The 17,596-nt window shown below is 39.9% G+C and overlaps 1 long non-coding RNA gene across 1 annotated transcript in view; it reads left to right on the top strand.

The window, feature by feature from the left end:
- Positions 1-418: 418 nt before the first annotated feature.
- LOC147917092 (uncharacterized) overlaps positions 419-17,596 on the top strand; it is an 89,552-nt gene continuing 72,374 nt past the window's right edge. The window contains exons 1-2 of the long non-coding RNA XR_015552368.1: positions 419-687; positions 10,695-10,823. This is a non-coding gene — a long non-coding RNA (uncharacterized LOC147917092). The remainder of the gene's footprint in view (positions 688-10,694; positions 10,824-17,596) is intronic.

Here is a 17,596-nt window from a genome sequence, read left to right as displayed (position 1 = left end):
TAGGCTCCAATCCCTGCTCTACCACTCTCTTAAAGCCCTGAATCTCTGGTTTCATGAGGCAATACAGACAGAGAAAAGAGCACAGAATTTGGAGCCAGAGGGTTCAAACTCCACCATTTGTTGTTGTGTGACTTGAGACAAGTTAATTAAATTCTTGGATCCTCAGTGTTCCTCTTTTTAAAAATCATCTGTTCTCAGAAGCTACTCAAATGCCAGCCTGCCTTCCCCCTACCTCCAACTTCCACGTTCACCTGGCTAGGCCACTGCAGCTGCTGCTTTACTGAAAAGTTCCTCCTTCCTTCCCCATGATGAGTCTTTATAGTTGGCAAAGTACTTTTCACAAGTACTGTGTAATTTAGTTCTCATCACAACTGTGTGAAGCACACAGGCATTATTCTCATTTCTGTGTTATAGATATGGAAACCAAGGGCCAGAGAGATGACTAGTCTGGCCCAAGTTGGCATAGCTGTAAATTGTGAAGATGGGACTTGAACTTGCTTCTCTGTGCTCTTTATTCTATTCCACACAGGCCTATGAGTTCAGTTTTTCATTTACCCATGTTATTTACTTTTATTAGATCCCCATGTGGTTGTCATCAAATCTGAGCTCCTCACCATGAACCAACTGCCCTCCCCTGACTCATGTTTGATGCAGTGACCGATGGTGAGAAAGAGGCAAGAATGTATAGTAAGTGACCTCCAGCCCTGCATTTACCCCTCAACTCCATTCTTTGGTCTAGCTTGCCTTAGAAGACTCCTAACCCATTTGTCCATCTGGCAAACTCCTCACTGCAGAGGGAGTTTTAATTCCCTCCTCATGTCAGAGCAGCTGGTGGTGCTACCCTTGTTGCTCTGCTGCCATTCTGCACATTCCTTTACTGGCACTCATTTCAACAGATTTTATTTTTTAATAACTTTTCCAAGTTTTACAAAAGCTATTCATACTTGTTATAAAAAATATGGAACACACAGTAAGATAGAAGCAGAAAGCACACATAATTTTACTACCCAGAGATGAACATTGTCAATATTTTATTATTTAAACTTCTGGTTTATTTCACACTCTAAGAATCTCCTTGGCTTCTGAGTGTTGATAGCGGGAGTTCCAACAGAGAAAATTCAGACAGTGAGAGTTACCTGGTGTAATGGCTTGAGATAGATGTGAATCATTGGGGGTTAGAAGGCAGGTAGGCAGAAGAATGGCTACATCCTAACTCCCAGAACCTATGAATATGTTAGGTTACGTGGCACAGGAGAGTAAAGTTGCTAATCAGCTGACCATAAAATAGAATGTCCTAGATTATCTGAGTGGGCCCAATGTAATCACAAGGGTCCTTAAAAGTGGAAGAGAGAATTGGAAGACAGAACCAGAGAGAGAGCAGCATGATGAAGACTTGGCCAGACATTTCTGGCTTTGAAGATGGAGGAAGAGAGTTAAGAGCCAAGGAATGTGGGCAGCCTCTAAAAGCTGGAAAGGTCAAAGAAGCATATTCTCCCATAGAACTTTCTGACAGGAATGAAGCCTTGCCAACACCTTGATTTTAGCCCAGTGAAACTTGCTTCAAATTTCTGAACTATAGAACTGTAAGATAAATTTGTGTTGTTTTAAGCTGCTAAGTTTGTGGAAATTTGTTATAGCAGTGATAGAGAACCAATACTCTTGGTATATGCAGATAAATAGAACTGTTGTGAGGGGTCAATGAATTAATACAGAAAAACAACTCAGAAAATACCTAAAATATAGTAAACAATAAAGGCTAGCTAACATTATTTCACACGTTTGTAATGTTTTACAATCTGCTTTTATCCTTTTCACATTTTTCCCTTTCATTATATTTCTGCTATAAAATCATTCGTACCATAGTACTTTTCACCCATTCCCTAACTCTTTTTCGCTGTGTACAGTGATTCAGTTCAGCAGATGAGTGTCAACAACGTGCTGAATAAAGAAAAGTGTCTTCACTCTACTGCAGTATCTCTTTTGCCAGCACACACTGAGGAAAGGTGAGCAGGTGAAACCAGGCAGGGTATTGGTGAAGTGCTGTTCATAAGGTATTGGAGTCAGAAGACCTTGGTTTATATCAGTTGTATGGTGTTGGGGATGTTCCCTAACCTTTCTGAGTCTCAGTTTTCTTCAGTGTAAAACGGGGATAATTATAACATCTATATTGCACATTCATTATGCAGATGAAAAAGATTATGCATATAAGCCCTTAGCACAGTGCTTGGCACAAAGCCAAAGCTTAATACCTTTTAAGAGGTATTGTATTTGTGTTGTTTATTTATCGATTTCTCTGGGATTCTAGGTCAAGAAGGTTGGGTTTGGAGATGACAGACCTTCAGTGTGTTATCTGCAATGAGCACACTGTGAGCATCTTATAAATAATACATAGTATTGGGAACAGGCATGCTCTTGACACTAAAAGATTGTGACAGATAAATGGAGGATAGAGGGTAAAGATGTCTTTAAAAGCAGGCAAATAAACATACACTTGAATAAAATATTTTAACTATTTGCTACAGTACTTAGACAGGTTTCAGAGGGTGGGATACTGATGCCATAGAGAGCCAACAAAAGAAATACAATTTGACAGGGTGGTGGATTGTCATGGCATTTTTGCTGCAGTCAGCAAGTTTTTCAGTTTCTACTAATCTTATTTTTCCTTTGATGATTTCTGGACCCAGCACTGACATTTCAAAGCGTTTTATCATTTATGTGATAAATTCTTTAAATGGAAGCTGTGTTGTTTCAGGTGAAGGCATGATTGCTTTGAAACCCATATTAGGGATCTGTATTGAAATTATGCTTGTATACTGTTCTTTTTATCACTATTGGCCCGCATTCATTTATTTAAAAGTTACTTATCTTACAGAGTGTCAGCTAAGCAAATGGTATTACTCAAAAGGTCATGTTTGAATTTTCTCTGACATGATTAGTTTTATTGGTCTTTATTATTTCTCAAACATTCCTTTTGAATGTTACTATTGATTGTGTTGGAAATTTATTTGGTAGAGACTAATTTTGTGGAGGGTGGCAGTTTTTAATCCACAGAAAAGGTGATTGTAGGGCTTCCAAATTATTTCAGACCCAGTGATTATGGTAAAGCTTTACTTTTCATTGGAAGGATTTTATAGGTGTTATATTATTTCCTAAGCTTATGCATATTTCATATTTCTCTTACACTGGAAAGGTGAATTCATTAACTGACACAGATCACCTGGAGGCAGTGACAGTTATTCAATGTTTTAGTATGCCTCTTGGGAATTATTTGTCCTCCATCTCCCTTCTGTACTACTTAATAAGATTAATTTCCTCCAGTTCTGAAATCTTATGACCATTCCTTCCCCCAATTTCAAAGGCCATGTCGCAGTGAATAGGGGAGGGCAATGGGGACTATAGGTTGGGAGAGGAGATTCTGGGATTCTAGTCCAGCTCCTAAATTGTGTTGTAAATTTGTGCACTCCTCTTAGCTTCTTTGATCATCATTTTCTCATTTTTCAAATAATAATTGCTCTGCCTATCTCTTAGAGGTATAGTGAGAAGCAGATTATGTGTGTAAAAATAGTGTACTGAAAATGCAAAGAAAATGATGGATTGTTAAGTAGCCATTTCAAATTAGCAACTAGGTAGAGAATATTACATTTGAGAGGGGAGCATGTCTGCTTCCCCAGTAGTTGTTTGGTATTATAGTAGTGCTACTGGAAGCACTCATGAGCTGCGAGTTCCCTGAGAAACACATGATGGGAGGGAGAAGCATGTATGTCCAGAGCAGTGGGCTAGCCCTGAGACTAGCCTTGGGTCAGTTCCAGGAAGGGGAGGCTAACTACTTATAAACCCCTTATTTGTGGACCTGCCCTCCTCTCTCTGGGATGCTCATCCTCTTTCCCCAAGCATGACATTTGGAAAGGGTATATTTGGACATTACACCTGTCCAGTCAGCCAAACCTGCAAGCAACAAAGGGGGATTATTGAGGTGACCTTCACTAAACCAGATCACCCTGCCACCCCGCCATCTATCACCTTTGTATCTGTCACTTACCGCCATGTGACAGTGAAGAGGTCATTTCACTTTTCTGAGTCACTTTTCTTATGTATAGAATAAAGAGGTTGGACTATGGATCTAGAAATTTCGTATTAACTCTTTCAACCTATTAATAATAATAATACTTCCTGAAACCTTATTCATAGGATTGTTTTATGAGTTGAATTGTGTCCCTGCCTTAAAAAAACACGTTGAAGTTCTAGCCCCCAGTACCTCAGAATGTGACTTTATTTGGAAATAAGGTCTAATTGCAGATATAATTAGTTAAGATGAGGTCACAGTGGAGTAGGGTGGGCCCCTAATCCAATATGACTGGTGTCCTTATAAAAAGATGGCCGTGTGAAGACACAGACACACAGGGAGAATGCCATGTGACAACAAGGGCAGAGATTGGAGTGATGCAGCTATAAACCAAGGCATGCTAAAGATTTCCAGCAAACCACCAGAAACTGCAGAGGCGGGAAAGGATTCCATTACAGGCTTCAGAGGGAGCATAGCCCTGCTGACACCTTGATTTCAGACCTCCAACCTCCAGAACTGAAAGACAATAAATTTCTGTTGTTTTAAGCCACCCCGTTTGTGGTGCTTCGATGTGACAGCCCTAGGAAACTCATACAGGTTGCTATGCAGATAGAGTGAGACAGAAGATGAAAAACATTTTGAAAATTAAATACCATATGGTGATTAGTTGATATTCTTTTGTTTTGTGTCAGTCATCCTCCAAAGTGCAGTATTAACCTTACTGTGGGCCAGTTTACCACTTATGCTGCAGGAATAGAAGAGAAAGAAGAAAAACTGAGGGATAAGAAGGCCTGGTCTCTTCCCATGTGGGAGCATGTCCACACCCTTATTATTCCAGTAGCATGAAAGGGAGAGAAGACAGAAGGCAGCACATAAGCAGTGACGTTTTATTGCCCAATAGCCCCTCTTCACTAGCAAACATGGTCAAGTGTCCTGGAATCAAGCCTTGTCCTTGAAGAGTGTCAGTGAGGGTAGGAAGGAGGGAAAAAATGGAGAGCTTCCTCCCTCTTAGGTATTTACACAGTACATCTATTTAGAAATAATACAGGGGCCTGCCCAGTGGTCTAGTGGCTAAGTTGGCATCCTCTGCTTCAGCGACCCAGGGTTCACAGGTTCGGATCCCGGGTGTGGACCTACACAGTGCTTATCAAACTATGCTGTGGCAGGCATCTCACATACATACAAGATGGGCATGGATGTTAGCCCAGGGCCAATCTTCCTCACCAAAAAGAGGAGGATTGGCAACAGATGTTAGCTCAGGACTACTGTTCCTCACCAAAAAAAAAAAAAGGAGACAAACAGCAGAAACAATATACTTTAACATGTGCATCTCCCCTCATCCTGACAATGTTTGTATGGAGGTATGAGTAGGAGTGGGGATATAGTAATATTTAATATGGGGGTATTTGCCTTTCAAAGCTCCTTCAATCACACACTTGGGTGAGTGTGGACAGTAGGAGGGTAGAAATGCTGTCCATCATGGGAAATCCCACTTGCTTGTTGGTCCTGGTCCTGAGTCTTAGCTATAAGGAAGAGAGCTGGAGAATGTGCAACACTGGTCCTACACTGAGCCCTGTGCTGGGGATGTGAAGACAAGAAATAAAGCAGAAGGATAGAGGAATCGTGGTAACTTCTATGGGCCATTGGATGGGGGTGGTTTGGTTCTGCCTGGGAAGGACAGGTAGTTTCCAGTTATTTTAATGGTTTTCTTCCACTGCCTTCCTTCCTCCAACCTTCTTTTGCCATAGAATATGGTATATTTAGTACTGGTATTAGAGAGATATGTGGGTGATTGTATACAGCAAGTCATTTTAGCAGCTAGACAACCAACAATATCAGCAAAATAAAATTGTCAAGCTTAAGGGAAAGTGGATATTCTTATTTCTCATATCTGAGGGAATTAATTTTTCCTACATTTCAAAGACAATACTTGGATTTGAAGATTGTGTTTCCCAAAAGACTAATATTTAGTGATCAGCTGCGCCAGGCCCTTGATTGATGCTTTCACATACATCATTACAGTTTACAAAGCAGCTCTGAAATTCTACTTTTATTCCCATTTTACAGATAAGAACACTGAGCTCCAGAGAGCAGTTTCTCGAGAGCTGATGAAGAAACTATCAATTTCATCACTTCAGTAACAATAGATTGCTTTTAAAATAGTTGTTGAGATATCTTTTTTTGAAAGATATGTCAGTTCTAACTAGGTCTTTTCTCAATGTTTTCTCCTAAGCAGTCTGTTATTGTGGCAGTCATTAGTGCCATTCACCAAATGTTTTTGCTTCCCCTCCCTGCTATGGGGTAGGAGGACATTTCCACACCTCCTTGGAGGGAGCCAATGAAATGTGAGTAGAAGTGATGCCGATTACTGTCAGGTAGAAGCTTTAAGAGTGTTTTGCCTTGCTGTTATTTTCCTTCTGCCATGGCAACCATTATGCTCTGTTAGCTTGGGCCCTGGAGTTAGGATGATGTGAAACAATGCCCTCCGCCAGCCTGTAATATCTGTGTGGTGAGAATGAGAAATAAAGTTTCTTTAAGCCATGGAGACGGTCAAATGTTTATCATAGCAGCTTAGCTTAACGTATCCTGACTAATACAATTGTGTGACTTGGGTTTCACATTACAGCTATTTTTTTTTTTCTTTTTTTGGCTTTCAAATCTGTACCTGTTAGATTATTAAACTTCTCCTATAAAGGAACTTTGTGGCCTTCTTACTCTATGATTTTACCTAGTGGCTTATTAGGAGCCTTCGATGATGTAGGGGTTGATATGGTACAGATAAGCAAAATTCATTTCACAAATGTTTATTGAGTTCCTACTATGTACAGAGCATTATGAGGATCCAGAGATAAATTAGGTAGGTAACCTGCCTGGGAGTTTGCAGTCTAGCAGAAATGGGCTAAAATTATATATGAAATTTATACAATGAAGTATACACAGTTCAGTCATCTAAACAAACATATTTGTTTAGGTCCAAGATTACTACATTTGTCAAGTGCTGGGGATTTAGTAGAGCAAAAAGAGATAAATTCATTGCCTCATAGAGTTAGGGGCTAAAAAGGAAATTAAAATTAATCATACAATTTTATATAAAATGATAACTATGGAAAAGACTACAAAGAAGAGGTGCATGGCTCTTTGAGGGTTTATGAGAGGGGGATTCATTTAGTCTAGGTGTGTAATGGAGAGCTCAGAGTAACTTTGTGGAAATGTCTTGGGCTCAGGCAGGCATCAAGCCAACCTGGTTTAAATTCTGATTCTGCCACTTTGAGCCGTAAGACATTTCACTTTTCAGAACAGATTTAATGCCTACTTCATAGGATAACTATGAGAATGATATAAGCTTTTGTTGTGACAGTTCACCTAGTATATGCTTAATAAATGACCCTCCTTCCCCTATCTGATTGATTTCATATGACCAGTGCAGGGAAAGGTGAGCTGGAGGATGAGTCTGTCTGGAGTTTAGACAAGTCTTCATGGAAGAAGTGGCATTTGAGCTCAGACTTGAAGAATGGAAAAGACTTTGATAAAAATAATGGTAATCATATGATGAAATGATAATTATAAGAAACAGGCAATATTACTTAGTAGCTAAGGTCGTAGGCTTCAGAATGAGACAGACCCCAATTCAAATCTAGGATCCATCACTCACTAGCTCTGTGATCTTAGGCAAGGTGCTTCTTCTCTCTCTATAGAAGTTTTCTCATCCATAAAATAAGGATAATATTAGTACCTCTTCTTTGGGCTTGTTGTGAAGATGAAATGATAAAGTCATGTAAAATATTTAATACAGATCCTGATAACTCAGGAAATGCTCAATATAACTAGCAGCCAGTATTTACTATTACAAGCAGGGAAGGGATAATCTCTGGGTTATTTTTTTGTAGTGTTTTAGATTCAAACTCCTAATGCTTTGTCTGACTGCAAGGGGCTGATGTCATTGAGTCCAGCACGAGATTTACTGTCTCCTTAGAGTATTAATACCCACCAATTAATAGTGACAGTCACTAAACATTTAGTACCTAATGAGCTGCGTCTCCTCAGTATGGGTGGAGTGGCGTAGGAAAGGAACTGTGTAACTCAGCTCACTAGACTTCCTTCTTGCTGGATCTCCATGACCTCCCCACTGGGCTGCCTGAGGGGGTTGACTTCATTTGAAAAATGCATTTAGAAATGTCGGTGTCTGGGAAACCCTGAGCTCTAAAGCCTTCTTGGAACCGTGAATGCAAAGGTTGTCAGAGCTAGTCTCTAGTGAGCACCGAATCCCAAGTCCTCATCTTAAAAATGGGGAAAATAAGGGTTAGGAAGGGGAATGATATATCAAGGTCATGCTGTTAGGGATATAGTAATGATGAAGTCAGGAAAGTTCCCTGCTTTTATGAGCTAATGATCCATGAGGGAGGGAGATAAAATGCAAGAAAACAAACAATTCCAAAAGTGAACAGGGTACGATGATAAAGAATAATGAACTGGGGGGATATTTCATATAAGGTAACCAGGGAGGTCTTGCTGAAGACGTGGGATTTAAGCTGAGACTTGAAATATATAAAGGCACAAGCCATGCAAAGGTCTGAGACAGGAGTGTTTCAGACAGAAGGAATAGCAAGTTCAAAGTTTGTAAGGCAGGGATATGCTTGGTGTGTTTGAAGCTGAGCGTGGTGAAGCCCGGTGAACTAGGGTGACATTGATCAAGGAGGTGGGTGAGGCAAAATTTGTAGGGTTTTAGGCTGCTAAAAGGAGATCAAATTTGATTGTAAGTACGAAGAGAAAGAAGCCTACTGGAAAGGAAAGTTTCAAGCAGTGGAGTGACAAAATTTGATTAATGATTTAAAAAATCGTTCTGCTGTTGTGTGGAGAATAGGCTGTTGAATGATAAGAATAGAAACAGGGAGACTAGTTAGGAATTTATTTCAGTAGTCTCAGATGAGAGATGTTGATGGAGTGAACTACGGTAATAGGCTGGACAGGAGGGAGACAAATGGACAAACTGGAGATATATTTTGGAGATAGAATTGGCAGGATGTTGGGAGAGAGTGAGGTAAAGGGAATGAATAATCAAAATTGACTCCTTGATTTTTGCCTTGAGCAACTGAATATATGATAGTGTCATTTATTGAGATGAAGAAGACTGGAAGAAGAGAAGATATAGGGGCATAAGATTAAGAGTGTAGTATTATATAAGATAAGTGTGAGATGCCAGGGTGACAACCAAGTGGTATTGTCAAGTAGGCAGTGGGTATAAAAGCCTGGAGTGTTCTAACCACCCCATTCATTGGCTATAAGCCTATTGCAAATACTGGAACTTCATGAAGCCACTCCACTACCCAATGCCATGCAGACATTGCTAATAGATTACAGCACTCTTTCCTGAGGATATGGCCTTAGAGTCTTTCTCATCACAGTGCTCCAGGCAGCCATACCACTAGTCCATTGATGTTGGTGTTCAAAAGACATCTATTGGTCGTTCACACTGTGTTGTATTAGTATCTTTTCTTCATTAACCTTCTCAGTTTACTATTGGTTTTATTATAAAAGTTAGCCCGAATGAAATATGGTTCATTTTCAACACTTACTAAGAGCCACTATGCATGTCCATTTGGTCTGCAAGGTGCTGGGTGGGAGAAAGTTAATTAATATATGGTTTGGTCCCTCCCTAAAGAAGTTTATGAGGCATCCATGGGGGAAAAAAATCAAAGGACAGTGTATGAGTAAGTGTGCAAATAAGTGGTCTAAACAGTATGTGTAGAGGAGGGTAGGATTACCATGTGTTAAAGCAGTTCTAGAAGTGCTGGAGAGAAGTGCTGGATCTGGCCTTGAGGAAGAATAGGATTTGGATGGGAAGAGGGGAGGATGGTGTCATCAGATGGGCTAAGCAGTGCAATTAAAGGATTGAAGCAGGGAAGTAGGAAATAGGAAAGAGAAGAATCTGGCCATTATGGAGAGAGAAATTGGGAAACAAAGTGAAAATATTGGTCATATTATTGTTCTGATTTCAGGACAAGCCTCTAATCAGTGGTTGGCTTAAGTGCTGGGTTGTTTTACTGCATAGCATGAGTTCCCATTTCCCAGATTCCATGCTTAGTTTCCTTGCTACTGGCTACCTGAGTAAGCCAATGCTGTATATTTTAAGTTTTGTTACAACAGCATGCCAAATCTGGTAACAGTTTTTGTTAGCTGGCTGATCTTAGCAGGTAAACTCCCAAATCTCACTGGTCTAACACAGTACAAGTTCGTATTTGCTAACACAATAATCTGATGCAGTTGTTCTCAGTCAGATGGCTCTTCTGGATGCCTCTCCTCCAAGCAGTGATTCAGGGACCCAGGCTCTTTGCATCTTGTGACTTTTCTATCTTCAATATGTGGCCCTTATGGCTGCCCTGGGGATTGGCTCCATTCCAGCCAGACAACAGGGGAAAAGAGCAGCAAGAGCTGTGCATGAGAGGGGTCTATGAGCCAGGCCTGAAAGTGGGAAACTCCACCCTCATCCCATGGGCTAAAACTCAGTTTTACAGCCACATCTAACTGCAAAGGAGGCTGGGGAATGTAATTTAGCTGTGTAATCTGAAAAAAAAAGTAAACGAATCTGGTGATTATTTCTCTCACAAGGTGCCACTGTTCATCTGATCCTTAGGTATGAGAGCTCCTGGGCCTGAGGGTCATTTGAAGGTCATTGAGGCACACAACCCTTGGGTCAAGGGTCCTCTCTTCCCAGCCCATCACCTCACCCAGCCACTGGGGAGTTGAGCCAGCCCAGATTCAGGTAAGTCCTAAGTTAGCATCAGGTCCCCATACCCGCTACTGATTTCACTTAACTTTTTATCCTTTAGCTCTGACTCTGGACTCAGTCTTTATCTCAGCCTTGTACAAGCTCCTGTTTGAACACCAGCCTTACCCTATGCCTTCACCTTGACCTCTGACACCCTTGCCCACAGACTCTGTCTCAAGTTCATTATCAGTTTCTTATGAAGAGTACCACATCTGGATGTTTGTGGCTTTGGTTATGATTGTCTGTCTGTGTCTTTGAAACCGTAAAGCAGGGTCTGGTAGTATTAAAAAGCAATCTTAGAATGTAAGAGAATTTGCAATATCTGGAAAACACAATGGTTTTGTAAGGCCTGTTAAGAAAGAGTGGTGTTTATATGGAGTTATTAGCTGGACTAGAGTTAGTTACATCAAATAGTAATACTGCATACACTTCCTTATATTAATTTTGTGTTAAAAGAATTTCCATGCACATAATCTCACTTGATTCTTACAGTACTCCTGCAGAATAGGCATTATTATACCCATGTATCAGTCAGATACAACCAGAAAAACGCAACCACTAGGATAGATAGGTAGGTAGGTAGATGATAGATAGATAGATAGATAGATAGATAGATAGATAGATAGATAGATAGATAGATAGATAGATTTATTGCAAAGAAGTGGTTTATACAAGTGGGGGCTGGCTAGACAAGTCTGGAATCTGTAGTGCAGGCTGTCAGGAAGGGGAGGTTGGAACTCTTGAGCATGAGCTGAAAGCACAGGTAAAATTTCTTCTTCAGGAAAGCCTTAGTTCTGCTCTTAAGGACTTTCAATTGATTGAATCAGGCTCACCCAGATTATCTAGGATAATCTCCTTTACTTAAATGAACAGACTTTGGACTTTAATCACATCTACAAAATACCCTCCTAGCAGCGCTTAGATTAGTTTTTGATTGAATAAATGGGGACTGAGCCTAGCCAAGTTAACACGTAAAACTGATCTTCAAGCCCCATTTTACAGATAAGAAAATAAAGGCTCAGAGAAGTAGTGACTTGTAAAGCTAGTTATCTGGGCTTTTTATTTCATGCTAAAATCTACTCTTAGGTATTTTTCAAGGCCTTAAATTTCATATAATGTTTGCAGCAGGATCCAAAGGAAATATCTGGATTAATTTACCAAGAATGATCTAAATGATGCAATATTCAAAACATAATAGTGAAGAAAGTCATTCTTTGACTGCATGGCAGCCAAAAGAATATAAGAATGACTAAGTTTTTCCTTATCTAAGAGTCTCATCGTGAATAATTTCTAATATAGATAAGGACTTGATTTTAAGAAAATTGATGATAGAGTTTTCTTCTTTAATTCTTCATTCAAGATTGCAAGAGAAGAAAACTTTTAGAAGTAATAAACGAATATGGTAAAGTTGCAGGATACAAAATCAACATACAAAAATCAGTTGCATTTCTATACACTAACAATGAAGTAGCAGAAAGAGAAGTTAAGAATACCATCCCATTTACAATTGCAACAAAACGAATAAAATACCTAGGAATAAACTTAACCAAAGAGGTGAAAGGGCTGTACATGGAAAACTATAATATTGCTGAAAGAAATTGAAGAAGACACAAAGAAATGGAAAGATATTCCGTGCTCTTGGATTGGAAGAATTAACATAGTTAAGATGTCCATACTTCCTAAAGCAATCTATAGATTCAATGCAATCCCTATCAAAGTTCCAACAACATTTTTCACAGAAATAGAACAAAAAATCCTAAAATTTATATGGAACAACAAAAGACCCCGAATAGGTAAAGGAATCCTGAGAAAAAAGAACAAAGCTGGAGGTATCACACTCCCTGATTTCAAAATATACTACAAAGCTATAGTAACCAAAACAGCATGGTACTGGTACAAAAACAGACACACAGATCCATGGAATAGAATCGAAAGCCCAGAAATAAACCCACACATCCATGGACAGCTAATCTTTGACAAAGGAGCCAAGAACATACAATGGAGAAAAGAAAGTCTCTTCAACAAATGGTGTTGGGAAAACTGGATAGCCATATGCAAAAAAATGAAAGTAGACCCTTACCTTACACCATACACAAAAATTAACTCCAAATGGATTAAAGACTTGAATGTAAGACCTGAAACTATGAAACTTCTAGAAGAAAACATAGGCAGTATGCTCTTTGACATCGGGCTTAGCAACGTATTTTCAAGCACCATGTCTGACCGGGCAAGAGAAACAATAGAAAAAATAAACAAACGGGACTACATCAAACTAAAATGCTTCTGCACAGCAAAGGAAACCATCAACAAAATGAAAAGACAATCTAACAATTGGGAGAAGATATTTGCAAACCATACATCTGATAAGGGCTTAATCTCCAAAATATATAAAGAACTCATGCATCTCAACAACAAAAAAACTAACAACCCAATTAAAAAATGGGCAAAAGACCTGAACAGACATTTCTCCAAAGAAGATATACAGATGGCCAACAGACACATGAAAAGATGTTCAAAATCATTAACTATCAGGGAAATGCAAATCAAAACTACAATGAGATATCACCTCACGCCGGTCAGAATGGCTATAATTAACAAGACAGGAAACAACATATGTTGGAGAGGATGTGGAGAGAAGGGAACTCTCATACACTGCTGGTGGGAGTGCAAACTGGTGCAGCCACTATGGAAAACAGTATGGAGATTCCTCAAAAAATCAAAGATAGAACTACCATATGATCCAGCTATTCCACTGCTGGGTATTTATCCAAAGAACTTGAAAACACCAATGCGTAAAGATACATGCACCCCTGTGTTCATTGCAGCATTATTCACAATAGCCAAGACTTGGAAGCAACCTAAGTGCCCATCAAGGGACGAATGGATAAAGAAGATGTGGTCTATATACACAATGGAATACTACTCAGCCATAAGAAACGATGAAATCCAGCCGTTTGTGACAACATGGATGGACATTGAGGGTATTATGCAAAGTGAAATAAGTCAGAGGGAGAAGGTCAAATACCGTATGATTTCCTTCATTAAGTAGTAGATAATAACAACAATAAACAAACACATAGAGACAGAGATTGGATTGGTGGTTACCAGAGGGGAAGAGGGGAGGGAGGAGGGCGAAAGGGATAATTTGGCACATGTGTGGTGATGGGTTGTATTAGTATTTGGGTGGTGAACATGATGTAATCTATGGAGAAATAGAAGTATAATGATGTACACCTGAAATTTATACAATGTTATAAACCAATGTTACTGCAATAAACAAAAAATTAAAAAAAAAAAAAAGATTGCAAGAGACACAAATCCTTAACATTTATTTCCAGTCCCAAGGCTGAACGAGTTATTGGTTTAATTATAGAAAGCTGAACTTTCATCTTTCTTTAATTGAGCATGGGTAATTTGTACCCGTGATCAGTAGCCAAAATGTCATAAAATCACTTATGAAGTCTCATACTCTTGAACTGTAGTAAAAATACCAGTTATTTTGTAGGTCTGTATAGTCATCATTTGAGGCCACCATTTCAATTTGTTGGTAATTGTTGTCAGCTCTTCATGACTAATGTGGTTTGCAAAGTGTCACAAGAAGTGCTATTTCCCTTTTGGTGACAGCCACTACATTTAGGGACCAGGAGGCCAATGAGGAGACAGATGCTGGCTTCATGGGCCCAGGGTTTGAATGACAGTCAGAGATCAACAGATCATTATTTTTCACAGGAAGGAGTGGATGAGGGGGCTCAGAAATCCTGAGTGAAATGTCAGCTTTTGGATGCTTTGGTTGTGCATTCTAACATAAGAACGCAAGAGCATTTTCGTTTTATTTTTTCTTCTCTCCCATCACACTCTAGGAAGACAAAGCTATTATTATAGGTTATGTCTAACCACTGAACTCATGGTCTTTAGTGAGAAAGCACCCTAGAGGCCAAAATGACTGTTGCGCCTGTTTCTGCCATAAATTTCAATGGTGGAAAAGAGTGCTGGGCTGCTGATTTATTGCAGCCTTGGAGATAGTTAGCAGCCCATGTGCCTAATAACAATTGTGATTTAATCTGAAAGAAGATGGACTTGATTTTACTACCAGTGTAAGAGTAGTCTGTATAACCTTGAGGGCAAAATTGATAGAGTGGTCAATTTTTCTGTCCCTTTCAGGCAGAATTACCTTTTTTTTTTTAAAGGATAGTTTACAAATTTTGAGTTGAAAAAAACACATGGTTTGAATAGAATATGTTTCCTCTAAGGTATTCAGAGAATGCTTTAATGCTGTTTCTCAACCCAAATTATACAGCAGACAGGTCAACAGTCCAAATTCTCTATCGTGGGGAAACAAAGTATGAGACAGAGGGTCGGGGAATAGGAACTAAGGAGAGGGCTTAGTGGCTTTTAAATTAATAAAGAAGAATTGGGAAATGGCAGGTGCAGACCCAGGTTAGCTAGCTAGTGCCTAGGAGAAGAATGGAGGTGGCCCGTAGCTTCCTATGGAAGAAGTCTGTGGAAAGCAAGGAGAGGGTTGACAGAGGAATTGGAGACAGGTGGTAAAAGTTTCCTTGGCAGCTTGTGCACAAGTACTTTAGAAAAGGGGTGTTTATCAGTCAGGAATCCAGCAGAGAATAGAAGGCATGCTCAACTAGAATTTTGTAGAGAATTTAATGATGGTTCTATTTACACATGTTTAGGCAGGGCTGAGGCACCCAGGAAGAAATGATGAGGTGTCAGGGATTAGCAACAGCAGGAAGCTTCTATATTGCCTAGGTCTGAAGAGCAAAGAGTGAGCATGGGGCCCAGTGTTATTGGAGCCCCATGAGACCTATTGTTGTGAAAGGAGGCTCTAGGCGTGAGTGGAAGTTGTAGAGGGATCCAGCCATTGCCAGAGCTGCAGTGCTGAGGCAGGGAGAGAGCAGTGGAAGAAAAACCCCAACCTCTCTCTCCTCCCACCTTCTGGTCTTTCTCTTGGCCAATCCAACCTGAAGTTAGAGCAGACAGGAGTTTGTGTGATGCACAGAAGGGCAGGGAATGGTTTTGGGGAAACCGCACAGAGAGAATAACCATCACAGGTGAGGGCCAAAGGTTGGGTACTGGTCTTGGCTTGGTAACCAACTTACTGAGGGACTTTAAGCAAATGGTTTAATCCTGTTCTGTTTCTTTCTTCCCCCCATCAGTAAATGGGGATAATAACTCTTGCCCATATCCTGGAGTTGTTATAAAGATCAGATGACATAGTAGATGTGCTTGTTTTGTTAATTTATGTTTATGTTGCACTTTATAATTTTCAAATCTTTCTCATCCCTTACTTCATTTGCTTCTCAAAACTAGCTTGTGGGCTAGCCAAGATAAGTTTTATTATTCCCATTTTACAGCTAAGATGATTGAATCAGAGAAATTGAGTGGTTTCTTCAAGGTCACAAGGTTAATAAATCTTTTGACTCGAACCGTAACAGTAATTTTCTCTTACCACACTTAAGTACAATTTAATTCGACATTTCAGGCAGTTTTGAGGGACTATTACTGTCTTTGTAAGGCATAAAGATTCCAGATGCAGGGCCTGAGACTTTACCTTCATGTGTCTGGAAGAACAGCATCCAAGATTCTGTTTTATTTGAGCATGCTCTTGGGAAGGAAAAATGGGAAGATAAGGGGCTTTGCTGCCTGTTTCCATAACTGGCCACTCCTCCTTCTCTCTTTGCAGAAAAGGCAAAAGAAAGTGCTACAGACAATGTTCATGTCCCCCAAAATTCATATGTTGATATCTAATCTCCAATATGAGGCTATTTGGAGATGTCGCCTTTGGGAAGTGATTAGGTCGTGAGGGTGGGACCTTCATGAATGGGATTAGTGCCCTTATAAAAGAGATCCCAGAGAGCTCCCTCTCTCCTTTCACCATGTGAGGACACAGCAAGAAGACAGCATGTATGAACCAGGAAGCAGACTCTCACCAGACACGGGATCTGCAGGTGCCTTGATCTTGGACTTCCCAGCTTTAATAACTGTGAGAAATGGATGTCTGTTATTTGTAAGCCACCCAGTCTATGGTATTTTGTTATAGCATCCCCACTGGACTAAGATGGAAAGTATAGCTCGTGTGCGTAGCACAATAGCAAATTAGAATTGCCTTATGTAAATACCTATGCCTTACAAGAAGTGTTTTTTGTTTTTGTTTTTTGCTCTTTTGTCACTCACCTGGAGAATGTCACTTACCTGTAAATATTCTACTGATGAGGGGAAACTTTCCTTCCCTATCCTTGTGTCTGGCATGTACATATTCCAGCCGCCTGAGACAGCTCAGATTCAAGCTGTGTTAGGGAAATTTTACGATCTGCTGCTATTGTGTGGCACTCCTTTTACTCAATTTCCCAACTGACCAGGATTCTAGCTCCCAAGCTCTCTGAAGGGTTGTGCCTACAAAAATAGTGTTATTGCACAAGGTGAATGTGAAAAGGAAAAATAAAGTGAGTCATCTGGAGTATTCTGATAAGGAACAGCTGCGTTGATTGAACCTGTGTTTCCTAGGGAGGAGGAACTCTTTGGGAACTGCCATAAACTTCAGACTACAAGGGCACTCTGTCTGGGGTTACTGTTAAAAAATTTGAATAAATGGGTCCACTACAGTAGTTCTACCTTTGCTTGAACACTTTTGTCCATGGCAGATGCCCACAAGTTAGCCCATTCATTCAGTCTAATGAAGAGTCTAATAAAAACATGTCTCTCATCCAAAACTGAAATCTGAATGGATCACCTCTCTAATTCTAATTATTCTATAT

This window comes from Ceratotherium simum, chromosome 5, assembly GCF_057802395.1.
Source record: "Ceratotherium simum simum isolate JZ-2026a chromosome 5, ASM5780239v1, whole genome shotgun sequence".
Lineage (NCBI taxonomy): Eukaryota > Metazoa > Chordata > Mammalia > Perissodactyla > Rhinocerotidae > Ceratotherium > Ceratotherium simum.
Note: the sequence above shows the minus strand (reverse complement) of the source record. Positions and strands in the feature narration are given on the sequence as shown.